Source organism: Chrysochloris asiatica, unplaced genomic scaffold (assembly GCF_000296735.1).
Source record: "Chrysochloris asiatica unplaced genomic scaffold, ChrAsi1.0 scaffold00168, whole genome shotgun sequence".
NCBI classification, from domain to species: Eukaryota; Metazoa; Chordata; class Mammalia; order Afrosoricida; family Chrysochloridae; genus Chrysochloris; species Chrysochloris asiatica.
In genome coordinates, this window is record NW_006408686.1 from 5,332,148 (window position 1) to 5,346,922 (window position 14,775).

At 41.5% G+C, this 14,775-nt stretch overlaps 1 pseudogene; it reads right to left on the minus strand.

Annotated features, from left to right (window-relative positions):
- Positions 1–3,972: 3,972 nt before the first annotated feature.
- LOC102811172 lies at positions 3,973–7,905 on the minus strand (annotated as a pseudogene).
- Positions 7,906–14,775: the final 6,870 nt, after the last annotated feature.

Below are 14,775 nucleotides of genomic sequence, written 5' to 3' on the forward strand. Positions count from 1 at the left end.
TTTACAATCTCAGAAACTCGCTATGAGTTTTTACTTAGTTATTTTTAAAGCAGATACAGATGTATTTTATTAAACGAACTTTTCCATTTGAAAGAAATTGTGGTGGAAATATATACAACAAAACTGTCACCAATGCAACAGTTTCTACACATACAATCCCGTGACATAGATTATACTCCTGTGTAACCTTCACCAAGAAGCCCTGGTATCTCAGTGGATTCCAAGCTGGGCTACTAACTGAAAGGTCAACAGTTCGAATCTACCAGTCACTCTGAAGGAGAAAGATAGGCTTTGTGCACCCCTAAAGATTTACAGCCTCAGAAACACTATACAAGGGTCGCTTATGAGTCAGAACCAACTCGGTGGTATATAATCATCACCACAATGTCTCCTAAGCAAAACTCCCCTAAACCCCCTCCCTCCTACCCCTGATAATTACAAATAATTCTTGGTTTCTATATATTTGCTTATTTCATGTAAGTGCAATCATAAAGTATCCTTTAAGGAAGTTTTTAAAAGAAAAGATAACCTACAGTTCCTGGCTCCCAGTCCTTTCCCTGCGGGCAAAATAACTGCCTCCCTGATACTTCTTCCCCTTTCCCCTCATTTTCCAAATGCAGGCAACTCTGCCTGGAGAGATACGATCAGCCGGACTCTCTTCCTGGCGCGTTTCCTGTAATCCTACCTGCCGTTTATTTCTCCACGTAGCTCTGCAACTGAAAACGATCTCTCTCAGTGGCCGTGGGCAGTGGTAAACCCAGCCCCTCAGCAGGACATTTAATCGGCCTGTGGCTCTTTGCCACGATCATGGACTCTTTCCTTATTTGGGGTTATTTTCTAGGTTCCATCTCCAAACCAGGTCTGGCCGCCGGGTACACTGCAACTTCACTTCAAGCACAGTGAGGTTTGGCCGGGTCAAAATGAAGCCAAAATAATTGGGATTCTTCTGTAAGGGGGTGGGGGTCTTCAAAAAGTTCCTTGAAAAAAATAGATTGGAAAAATAATGGAATTTTTTCCCATGTACTTAAAAAAAAAAACCCTCATCTATCAGAAACCCTGGTGGCGCAATGGTTAAGCACTCAGTTGCTAACCAAGAGGTTGGCAGTTCAAGTCCACCAGCTGCACCATGGAAGAAAGATGGTGGCAGTCTGTTGCCACAGTCTGTTTCCTTGGAGACCATTCTACTCTGTCCTGTAGGGTTGCTATGAGAAGGAATGGGCTCATGGGTAACACGTTGTTAATTACCTAGGGACCAGGGTTTTCATCAGCCACTCTATCCCCAGCACAAGATGTGGTACTTGGCAGGCTTATGCCTTACAGGTAAGGAGTCTGGAGAGTTCTAGACCCGCACTATCAAATAGAGTCCTGATGTGGACTGTAGGATAAGCACTGGACCACTAGATGGGTTTGAACCACAAGGTCAGCAGTTCAAACTCATCAGCTGTTCCTGGGAAACCCTATGAGCTCTCAGCACTCAATAACATTATGCTGAATGGATGAATGCCAAGTTCAGAGGCGGGTTTCTATTGCGAGGGCAATAGGGAGCCACAGAATTGCTTTAGGCCGAATTGAGATATGGTCAGACCTAAGCTCTGATCTCTAACTTTTCCTACACTTTAATGTAGACACAAGCTCCCAAAACACCAAAACTCACTGCCATGGAATCAATGCTGATTTCTAGGTGATGCCAACACCATCTTGTCTAGTACGGCGGCCAGCTGGGTGTGACAGTGTGTACCGAGATGAGCCATAAATGTAAAATGCCCATCAGAGACTGTGAAATCGCTCATTAATAATTTTTATAAAGAGTTCACATTATATCATCAATGATATTTTGAATATCTTAAGTTAAATAAAATCAGTTGCCAAAATCGATTTTACCGAAATTTTTTTTTAACGTGGGAAAGAACATTTTTCATTGCAATTGTAGCTCACACTCTTGACACTCAGTACATTTCTATAGAACAGTTATTGTTAAGTGTTGTTGTTAAGCAACTCTGTATAGGGTTTCTGAGGAGTAGCTGATGAGTTTGAACCGCCGACCTTGTGTCCAGTGCTTATCCTACAGTGCTACACAGGACTCCTATTGGGTAGCGCTGGTCCATATTCCTTATCTGTAAGCATTTGCACATGCTGTTCCCCATTTTGGGAGTCCCTTTCTCCCACTCCTCCTCCCCACAACTAATTCCATGTATCTTTTCAGGTCTCAACTCTTAATGAGCACTGGTGGCATAATGGATTAAGTATCAGGCTACTAAGCACAAGGTCAGTGGTTCAAAACCACCAGGAGAAAGATGCAGCCATCTGCTCTCCTCACACTCTACAGTCTCAGAAAGCCTAAGGAGTTCTTTCCTGTCCTATGAGTTGAAATTGGTCTTGGATTAGGTTTGGGCTTGGTCTCAACTTAGATTGTGTCTTTCTGGAAGCCTTCCCTGAGCCTCCAGGTTGGGTCAGGTATCTATTCTGGGCTTTCACAGGTCTCTGGGCCCCCCTCTTCCTGACCTCATCAATTCTATCCTGGCCCTAACTGCTACACACAGGCCTCTGTTAGTGCATTCTTGTCCTGACCATCTAAACTGTGTCTGTGTATCTGTCTACCCTTTTAGACAGATTAGTACATGAAGGATAAAATTGGTCTTGGTAGTGGTAGTGGTTGTGTGACACTGAGTCATGTCCAACTCATAGCGACCCTGTACATCTTGAGGCTGTACATCTTGATGGTAGTGACTGGTAGATTCGAACTGCTGACCTTGAGTTTAGCAGCCCAGCTCATAACCCACTACACTTCCAGGGTTCCTTAAAAGTTTACCTTGCTCACCACTTTATTTCCAGAATCTGGCACAGAGTCCGTTTGTTAAGTGAATTACTAAATGACTAGTAAGATGTGGATTATGAACATTTCACCTCTCATGAACTGAATTGTAAAACCAACCTTAGAGATCTTACCCTAATGTAGTGCTTGGGTCAGCTTTAACTACTATTGGGTGTGCAGCAGACGTGCTAGATCAGCCCGGATTCTCCAGAGAACAGACCGACAATAGAATATGGAGATCTCTATATATATATGCATAGATGTGTATTATTGTTAGGTGCCGTCAAGTTAGTACCAACACATAGTGACCTTATGCACAATAGAACAAAACACTGTCTGGTCCTATGCTAACCTCACCATCGTTGATAAGCTTGAGTCCATTGCTGTTACCACTGTGCCAATCCATCTCATTGGGGGGCTTCCTCTTTTTCACTGACCCTCCTCTTTACCAAATATGATGTCCTTTTCCAAGTACTGATACCTCCTGATAATATATCCTAAATATGAGAAACGAAGTCTGGCCATCTTGGCCTCCAAAGAGCATTCTGGCTGTACCTCTTACAATACAGATTTGTTTGTTTTTTTGGCAGTCCATGGTGCTTTTTTTTTTCCCCCCCAAAATGTTAAGATTTTATTTACAATGTTTCTTCTTCCCCCCTCCCCCAATTATGAGGTTTATTAGGGATGTGAACCAGGTACAATCTAGGATAATAAAAAACAAAAAACAAAAAAAACCCTCAGGACACAGCAGTTTTCTAGCCAGACATACTTCTCTTTAGTGTAGACAAGCCTCACTTGTCTTTGGCTTCTCAGCAATGTGGTCCCTTGTCCACTGCTCTGTTCTGCCAAATGTTACAAAGATCTTTTACAACGCTTCTTTGTTGTACAGAAAGTAAAAATGCTACAGCAAAAGTCTTACACAGAAACCTAACAACACTTAGAACTTTGTTGGGGTGAAGTCCTCAAGCTTGGTGGTGGGTTTCCCAGAAGGACTAAATAGAAGAACGTGGAACATCACAGGTACTATTCTTTGGGTTTTTTGGGTGGGTGGGTGTGTGTCCTGGAGTTTGAATCACAGCTATGTTTTTTTTAAACAGCTACAAAATTCATGAGCCGTCCAACCAATAATGTTCTTTATTTGCAGTTTATTTGGGGTCTTATTAATCTTCATCATATGTTTCTTGTTTCCTCTTTTCACCTTTTCCACTTTCTTCTTCCTCTTCCTCTCCATCCTCATCTCTTCTTCATCTTCATCAAATTCTCCATCATGGCCAAATTCTTCTTCCTCCCCACTTTCATCTTCATCTTCCTCCCTGTCTACATCTTCATGCTCATCCTCTTCTAAATCAAAATCCTCCTCCTTGTCCTCCTCATCCTCATCTTATTCTTCATCCTCACCATCACCTCAACATCTGAGTCAGAGGTTTCCTGGTCGTCTGAGTTGACACCATCCAGGTAGGTCAGTTGGGGGAGGAGTCTGAAGACACTCCCTTGGTAATTTTTCAAGTTGGTAACCTCACAGTTAAACAGATCCAGCCTTTTCAGATATTCTAATTTCTTCAAAGGTTACCAAGGTGCTAATATTTTTCCATTTATTTCCACTTAAATTAAGTTGTGTGAGGTTTGGAAGTTTTTCTGCTAACATGTCCAGACCTCCAAAGATTCTGTTGTCACTGAGCTCAAGTTTTGTGCTGTTGTTGTTTTTTTTCAATTTTGGTGGTTTGGGAAGATTTGAAACTGAAATCAAGACTATGTTTATGAAACTGAGGAACTCTAAATTCATAGATTCAGTTGTTAAACCCTTGATTTTTCCATCATTTGATTTGCAATTGTCTAGGGTAAGTTCTTGAACAGCCTCTGGGGTCCAGTTCTCAGCTACAAGTGGTTCCTTCTCTCCATGTTTCTTCCTCCTGCCTCTCCAAACTTAACTTTCCCATGAGCGTCCATGGCTGCCCCTTTGATTTTAAATGAAGATCATTCCATCATTCATAGTGAGCATATCTTACTACTTTCCTTGTTCCCCCTATATTCCTATCTACTGCTTGCTTGAGAGGGCGTGTTCCTTTGCAGACCTGAAGGGGTAGTCTAGGACCCCCAATCTCTTTCTGAACAGTAAGCCCAGTCTTTTTTTTTTTTATAAAATAATTTTGAGTTTTGTTCCATACAATTAGACACTTACAACATAGATTTTGATAAAGAGATTAATTTTTCTCCAGACTGTTTTCCCTTATTTTCTTTCCTTTTTTTTTTTAACGGCATAGAAACATTGCTTTGAAATTTACGCTTGAAAAGGTAGTTCATTGGTCTTTTTAAAAATATATATATTTGCCTATTGCTTTAATTCCATAATTGATATGAAATCACATCAGTAATTAGCTCAATCACATCAGTAATTAGTAAAAGATAAATGAAGGCCACGCTGAGATCAGCTTCCTGTCATCCCAGCTTGTTCATGGTCTGCTCTCATTGGGTCTTCTAGGGCTGCTCCACTCTCTCCACTCTTATCACAGCCTGTTTTTTGTCCTCCCTCGCCCACCATCCCTACTCATGCTAGGTTCATATTTACAGTCTCTCTCACACAAACACCCTAAATTCTGTTCCTCGTCTACATTTTGGTATCATTCATTTCACTAAAAGCCAGCTCTTAATTTCACAAAAAGTAAACCATTCTCCAAAAGACTGTACTTTTGAAAACTGTTGTTGTTAAATCTGTTCTAACTCACAGCACGACACAGCAAATACTCTCCATTCTTGAGCCATTTCACTATTGTTAAGCTTGAGCCCATTGCTGCTGCCCCTGTGCCAACCCAGCTCATTGGGGGTCTTCTTCTTGTCGCCAGCCCTCCACTTTACCAAGCATAATGTCCGTCTACAGGAATTGGTCCTTCCTGATAATATGCCTAAAGCATGAGAGATGAAGTCAGACTATCCTGGCTTCTAAGGAACATTCTAGATGTACTTCTGCCAACACAGATTTGTTTGTTCTTCTGGCACTCCATGTTACTTTCAATATTCTTCTCCAACACCATAACTCAGATGCATCAGTTCTTCTACGGTCTTCCTTATTCATTGTCAAACTTTCACATGCATATAAGGCCATTGAAAATATCATGGCTTGGTCAGGCACACCTTAGTCCTCATAGTGATATCTTCGCTCTTGAACACTTTTAAGAGGTCTTGTGCCCCAGAATTGCCTAATGCAATACGTAGTTGGATTTCTTGGCTGTTGCTTCCATGAGTGTTGATTGTATATCCAAGCAAAATGAAGTCTTTGACAGCTTCTATCTTTTTCCATTTATCATGATGATATTTATTGGTCCCGTTGTGAGGACTTTTGTTTTCTTTAAATTAAGATTCAATCCATACTGAAGGCTGTGGTCTTTGATCTTCACCAGTAAATATTTTAAGTCCTCTTCACTTTCAACAAGCCAGGTTGTATCATCTGCACATCGCAGGTTATTAATGAGTGTTCCTCCAATCTGATGCCACATTCTTCTTCATATAACCCAGCTTCTCCAATTATTTGCTCCACATATTGATTGAATAAGTATGGTGAAAGAATACAGCTCTGGTACACACTTTTCTTAATTTTAGTGTCCTTTTGTTCTGTTCTAATGACTACCTACTTTTTTGTATATTTACAAGTTCCTCAGGAGCACAAAGTGTTCTGGAATATCCATTCTTCACAATGTCATCCATAGCTTGTCATTATTCACACAGTAAAAAAAAGTCAATAAAGCACAAGTAAACATCTTTCTGGTATTCTCTGCTTTCAGCCAAGATCCTTTTGACATCAGTAAAATATCCCTAAGGAGCTCTGGTAGCATAGTGGTTACGAATTGGGCTGCCAACCTTAAAGTCAGCAGTTCGAGACTACTAGCCACTCTGCGGGAGAAAGATTTACAGCCTCAGAAACCCTGTCCAGGGTCGCTATGGGTAGGAACCGACTCGACAGCACGTAACAACAACAAAATATCCCTAGTTCTATGAACTCTGGTAGCATAGTGACTATGAATCGGGCTGCTTATTTCATTAGTTCGAAACTACCAGCTGTTCCACGGGGGAAGGATGAGGCTTTCTGCTCCTGTAAAGATTTACAGCCTCGGAAACCCTATACAGGATTGCTATGAGTTGGAACCGACTCCACGGCACATAACAACAACAACAACAATGTCCTCTGCTGAGTCCAATTTGAGTTTCTGATAGTTCCCTGTTTATGTACTGTTGCAGCCATTTCTGAATAATCTTAAACAAAATTTTACTTGCATGTGATATTACTTATAGTGTTCGTTGATTCCTGCATTCTGTTGGGTCACCTTTCTTTGGAATGGGCACAAATATGAATCTCTTCCAATCAGTTGGCCAGGTAGTTGTCTTCCAGATTTCTTGGCATAGATGAGTGAGTGCCTCCAGTGCTGCATCAGTTTGTTGAAAGATTTGAGTTTGTAGTCCATCAATTCCTAGAGTCTTTTGTTTTTTTAAAAAAAATTTTTTTAACTTAAGGTTTTTATTGTGGATTGAGTGAAAGTTTATAGGACAGATCATCAGTTTTACATTCAATAAATCATATACCTTGTTTCATTACAATGAATATAACCCCCTCCATGTACCATCGGAGTCCTGGTGTGACGCTGTGGGCTAATGTGCCAGACTGCAAAGTTGTCTGAACTGCAAGGTCGGCAGTTCAAGCTCACCAACTGTTCCTTGGAAACTCTATACAGGGTTGCTATGGGTCGGAATCGACTTGATGGCACTTGACAACAACATGTACCATCAGTTAACAGTATTTCTCTCTATTCACTTTAGCTATGTTTTTTTGTGTTTTTTTTTTTTTTAACACTCAGGCGTTTATAATAACTTACACCACCAAAGAGCACATTCTTCAAGTTTACCTCCTGGCCACCATTTCTTAGTCCCACTCTTCCCATGAATCTAGAGTCCTCAGCTGCTCCCTCTCTCCATGTCTCCATCTCTGCCTCCATCTCTGGTGTCGCTGCTTCTCTGAATAATGTCTCTCATTCCACTTGTGCGCTTCTCCCTTGATGATCCTAGGATTCTTTGTTTCTGGACTGTAAGATTAACCACTTCCCCATTTTTGTTACAAAACTACCTTTACAGTTGTGACCATCACAATTAGTCATGGTAACAATTGCTCTCTATTGAATCATACAAATCTTATCCCTATCTCTTTTCACCAGACTCATCTAGACAAGAAGAAAACTATTAGTGGGGACTCTTTCTTCCCCTACACACTATTAAACTAAACTCCCCCTTGGAACTTTGTAAGCCAGTCACTTCGTGCATTTATTGCCCCCTCATTTTAGGTAGCCAATGTGTAAGATGCCCAATCCTGTCTACCCTGTGTACAGAGAGGATAGCATTGATACTTGATGTGAAGATTCCTTTCCTCTCTGTTGGTCTTTAGAGTTACTACCTCCATGAGTATAGGTCAAGTTCATCAAATTGTAGCAATTCACCCTCTTTTTCTTTATGAAAAATTGTTTTGTTCTTTTTTGTTTTTATCTTCCTCTAGTTGAGTTCTGATTATCGAGCCATCAAGGCTAGGTCAAATGGGTACTATCTGCAAGTTTGGGTGTTCTTGTACATCTCCTTTCACTTCATATCAGCTGGATGCTTCACTCTCAGCTCTAGCCCTCTGCAGCTATGTCCTTGTCCATAGGCTCAGATGTCCCCAGGTCTCACATTTTGGACCAACCAGCCCTTCCTCTTCTCTCTCTCATCTCCAGGTCAACAGGAGTCTGTGGAACGTGGTTGAACTCAGCCCATTTCTTCATTGCTGCCTTTCCCCCTCTTCCACTCACCAGTAGACTCACCAGTAGACCAACATGCCAGCTCATGTGCTCCCTCTGACTTTCAGTCTTAGAGGGGGGTCTGTCCTGAAGGAACTTGATTGCTTGCTCTGATGGCTTTCCGGTGAGCAACTTGCTTATTCTTGTAGTAGCCGATCATACTGCCATTTTTGGTTTGGGTTTTTCCTGATGATCTTTCTTGGAAAATGTATCTTCTGTCACTGTAGCTGTTCCAGGTTGGTCTGCTTGTCCTTTCTAGTGGGAATGTCCCACCTTATAAAGTTCTGGATGGGACTCAGGATTCCACCTAAGGTCCTATACATTGCAAAGGCTCTGCAGGAGGCCTATTCACTGGGAAAGTTCTAGAACCCCTTTTAGGTATTCCAATCTGTTATAGGCTGAAGACAGACTTATAAGCTTTCTGTAATCATGTTTCTGGACATTCCTTTCTATCCCACTCAAATGTCCATTTTACAAGAGTAGGCAAGGGAAACCAATATACATAAGACAATCAAGCATCTTAGTATTATTTCCCCTCTTCAAACTATGCCTTGATCCCTGTATTCCAGAGCCCTGTTGTTCCAAGGTTTAGCATGCATCATTATTTACCTCTGTCCCATTTAGCCCATGCAAACCTGTCTCAGTGTTCCCTTATCTACCTTGTTCTTCCACCCCCTTCCCCCAATTCCTACAGTCCCAAACCAAAACCCAAGTCCAACTCCTAGTGACCCTGTTGGACAAAGTAGAAATGATTTCCAGATATGGCAGTCTGCTTCAGAAAATTTTCCTTCCACAGTGTGGGTGGTGGGTTCCAACCAATGACTTTTCAGTTAGCACCAAGCACTTAGGCACTGCACTACCAGGGCTCCTTGCACAGAACACAATGGTGAAGAAAGAACACAGACTCTTGAGGCTCAAGTTACGTCTCTGCCTTAGTCTGACTTTGATTTCAGGCGAGCTACATAAATGATCCTACATCGTATTTTTCATATGTAAAATGGTGGTAATTTTTAATTGGTAGTGGTGGCATGCCACGGAGTCAGTTCCAACTCATAGCAACCCTGTATTGGGTTTCTGAAGCTGTAAATCTTTACAGGAGCAGAAACCCTCATCATTCTCCCATGGAGCGGCTGGTAGATTCGAACTGCTGACCTTGCGGCTAGCAACTCAGATTGTAATCCACTACGCTACCAGAACTCCTTAATTTATAATTAGCACTGTTATGTGGATCAATGCATTCATAAGGGTAATATACTCAGAACAGTGCCTGCTACATAGTCCAAGCTCAATTAAAGTTAAATTCATAGTTCTCAGACGTGAGCAGACATTAGAATCACCCTGGACGGCTTGTTAAAACATTGGTTGCTGGACCCCACCTTCCCCTCAGAGATTATGATTCACCCTAGTTGGGGAATTTCATTGCTAACACGTTCCCGGGCCAGGTTGCTCCTGCTGGTCCAGGAAACCTCACTTTGAGAATCAGTGAGTTAAGAGTTTATTGTTGACTGCTTTCCAGCTCCCTTTCTGATGGTTTTGCAGTCACCTCAGGTGCTCTGGACTCACTCTTTCCGCTGACTCAGGTCTTCTGCCTATTCCTCTCCCTCCTGGCTGGCATTAGTTCTGATAGTTGGTAATTGGAGCTCTGAGGCCGCTTCCCTCCCCCCCCCCCCCCCCCCCCAGCCCCAAGAGTAGCCCCAGCCTCCACCTGTTCAGGGCATCTAATTGATGGTTCATTCAATCACAGCTGTTCCTTTATTGGCAGCCTTCAGAACTGTCTCCAAGTCTCTTACATAAACTGACATCTTCCCTCCTGCCCTCTGGGAGGTGACAATCGGCACCTCATTTCTGACACTGGTTGTCCCCTGCAGTCCTCCCCCCATTACAGAGAAATGTTCTTGTTTGCCTTGTTAATACAAATGGCTTTAAATAAAGGGCCAATTAAGACTCCTTCAACTAATTCCTCTGTAACTTAGCCAGGCTGGCTGGAGCTAGAAGATCAGTGTGGCTAGAGCTGAGAACAAGGGGCGAGGATGGCAGGAGAGCCCGTTAAAGAACTAGAACAGGAGGTAAATTGTACAAGGATGTATATGTCAGGGCAAGAGTTTAGACTTTATCCCAATTGCAGTAAAAAAACTAATTATTATTTTAATTGTGAAATATATGCAAGCATATCTCGTTATTTCACTTTGCTTTATTGAGCTTTGGAGAGCCTGTGATTTTAACCAATTGAAAGTTTGTGGCAACCGTGGGTCGAGCAAGTCTGTCCACATCATTTTGCCAACATCCTGTGTTCACTTCCTGTGGCTGTGTCATATCGTGGAAATTCTCATACTACGTCAAACTTTCTCATACAGCTAGTGTACACTTTACAAGAGATTCTAGTACCATCCAGCTTCCTATAGTGTAAACATAACCTTTTTTATATGCACTGGGAAACCAAAAACTTCATAAGACTCATTTTATTGCAATATCCGCTTTATGATAGTGACCTGGGACTGAACCCACAATATCTCTGAGATATGCCCAAATGCAGAATATATATATATATATTGTTGTTAAGTGCCGTCGAGTCAATCCGACCCATAGCAACCCTGTATAGGGTTTCTGAAGAGCAGCTGGTGAGCTTGAACCACTGACTCTGCAGTTCAAATGGCTTTGCAGTCTGGAGCATTAACCCACAGCACCACATATGTATGTATGTATGTATGTATGTATGTGTGTGTGTGTGTGAGGGAGAGAGAAAGAGAGAAGAAATGCTTTCGAGAGTAACCAGATACGTAACCACTTGTGAGAGTGCCCATTAAACTATCACTCAATTCACAATAAAAACTTAGTATCCGGATGTTAGATTTAACAGATGAAGCCTTCAAAGTAGCCATTATAAATATGTTCAACTGACTAAAGAAAAACCATGATTCAAGAAGTAAGAGGAAGGTCTAAATGGCAATGTTTCATTAAATAAAGAATATAAAAAAAAATTAGAAGTCATAAGAAAAGAACCAAGTGGAACTCTGGAGCTGAAAAGTACACTAACTGAAATGAAAAGATCACTAGAGGGACTAAACAGTAGACTGAACTGAGAGGAAGCAATGAACAAACTTGATGATGGAGTTCAAAGAACAATAGGAAGAAAAATAAAAAAGAATCCAGGAAAATGAGAATGGCTTCAGAGAAATATGGAACTCCATTAAGAACAACAGCATGTGTATAAACCAACTGTCAGAAGGGAAGGACACAGAGAAAGGAGCCGAAAAAAAAATTGAAGACATCATGGCTGAAAACCTCCTAAAATTATTGAAAAACAAGATGAACTCCAAGTAGGATAAACACAAAGAGAGCCCCAAACAGATCCATCTGCGCTAGTAATGAAAGTCAGTGATAAGGGAAAAACCTTAAAAGCCACAAGAGAAAAAAAATGACTCTTCACCAATAAGGAAACCCCAGTAAGATAAAGGGACTTCTAGTGTGTTCTTTAAGGAGCTCTGGTAGCGTAGTGGTTACGAATCGGGCTGCGAACCTTAAGGCCAACAGTTCGAAACTACCAGCCGCTCCGCGGGAAAAAGATGAGGCTTTCTGCTCCCGTAAAGATTTACAGCCTCGGAAACCCTGTACAGGGTCGCTATGGGTCGGAACCGACTCGACGGCACTAAACAACAACAACAGTGTGCTCTTTGGTTGTTTAAGTGATTGTATATTACTGAATGTTTTTGTGTACATTAAAAAAAAAAAACACAAAAAGCAGGGAATAGAAGCAAATACTTTTGAATGATGATGCACAGAGAGGATTATAATCATTGCAATGAAATGAAATATGATAAGATGAATGTAAAACCAATGTTCTCCCATGTATCACTCAATTTACAACAACAAAAAAACTTTTTTTAAAAAAAAGCTCATGGAGAGCCATCTAAGGTGCAACTATTGGTCGCAAGAAAGAGTGACAAAAAGTGAAGACAGTTGGGAACAAATAGTATTAATGGACCATGTGAACAGCAGTCTCTATGACCCTGACGTGAGAACTAGATGGGAATGCTATCATCACCAACTGCTCTGAAAGGGATCACAGTAGAAGGTCCTGGATAGAGTGAGAGAAAATGTGGAACAAAACTCAAAATCATAGAGAGTCCAGGCTTAAGCCTTACATAGGATCACTATGAGTCAGAACCTTCTCGATGATGCTAAACAACAACAACAACAGAGTAAATTGAGACTAATGGAAACTGTGAGACTTGGAATTGTACTCACCCCCACGGCTCAATTTTCAACCAAATAATAGAAAAGTATATTGTTGGTGTTGTTAAGTGCTGTCGAGTCGGTTCTGATTCATATAAACCCTGTATGAGATTTCTGAGGAGCAGCTGGTGAATTTGAACCATTGATCTTGTGGTTCAAACTGACCTTTCGGTCCAGTGCTCATCCTACAGTGCCCTACCAGGACTTCGATAGGTATACAGGTGGGGGCCAACACCTCTAGTGAGGTCTGCACATTATCTGAGATCAAAAGGCCAGTAGATCTTGTTATAAGTTGATCAAGGTCCTGAACTCCAGGCCCTTGTAACTCATTCATTATGTCCCCTATACATGTCACCACATACATTTGCAGCAGAGGTAAATATCCATGTAGAAATATCTTCTGCCAAACCTATATATGACGAGGCTTCAAAAAGTTTATGGGTGCTCACTTCGGCAACACATATACTATTAAAAAAAATTGGAACAATACAGAGAAGATTAGCGTGGCCCCTGCGCAAGGATGACACACAAATTCGTGAAGCGTTCCATATTATATATATATATATAAAAAAAGTTTATGAAAAATGGGGGAGAACAAACAAGATGGCGGATCGGGTGAAAGCGCAGTAAAGGAGCCCCGCCAGCAACACAGAATACCTGACCAAGCAGGCTCAGGGGATGGTCCCAGAACTCTGAACCACATATAAAGGAATATTTAGAAGGTTGGAAGGCTTACAGCTGGGGGAATTTGTGGCAAAAGCAAGAAATTCATTGCTTTCTAGTCCGGGACACTCACCTGCTCCAGGAGCCTCCATCTTGGGTGAGCCAAGCGGGGGAAGGATTGTAGCGGCCACAGACGCCTGGCAGAACCGCTGAGATAAAGGTGTGGATATTCTTTTCTTTTGGCAGATGTTCATTGGTCCCTGGCTGTCTGAGCACAGCCATTCTGGTGACTATAGGGGTGTCTGAGCTAGTGGGCACCCCAGCCTGACCCTCGAGGGTTCTACTACACATGCGCACAGATCTCCTCAAAATTTAAAGAGACAGTTTCCAATTAAAACCAAACAGCCACAGCTGGCCCTAAACTGTTTACAACTAGAAAAAAGGCCTGAACAGGTATTGTGGAGCGGGACAAGCAGAAAAAAAGGAAGCAAGCCAAAAATTAAATCCTAAATTATGTCAAAACGACCAACAGTGGCATCTTGAAATTTCTTAAGAAGAAGAGTGAAAAGGAAAGCCCATTTCCTGATCATATCTACCTGAAGGCAATCAGAAAGCATAAAAAATACCAAAATACATACCCATCTAAGTATTAAGGCCACACATAACCCCTGAATATGCCCAAAAAACAGAAGCAGATGACCATATCTGCACATGTCCAGAAACAAGATAAAGTGACTGAGGCAAATGAGCTGGAAGGAGACCTACACTCCATACCAGAAGATGGGCAGGCTTTAGAAATGCCTGAAAAGGAATTCAGAAAAATGATTATAAAATGTATCAAAACACTATGCAATGGAGTTGAGAAAAATAAGGAAGAATTCAGGAGAGCGCTACAGGAACAATCAAATAAGATAGATACAGCATTAGAAATAATTCAAAACCTACAGAAAGAGGTCCAAACGATTAATAATAGAATATCAGAAATGGACAATACATTGAAAGGCAAAGGAGTAGAATTGAAAAGATAGAAGCCAGAACTAGTGAGCTAGAAAATAAATCTCTCAACACAACTAATATAGAAGCACAAATACAACAAAGGATTAAAAAAGTCTGAAGAAGGCCTAAGATTCATGTTGGATAACATGAAGAGGAACAACAAGAATTATTGGCATTCCAGAACAGGAACAATCACACAAGTCCACAGAAGAGACAGTTGAAGAGCTCATGGAAGAAAAATTCCCTAACATCCTGAAAAGT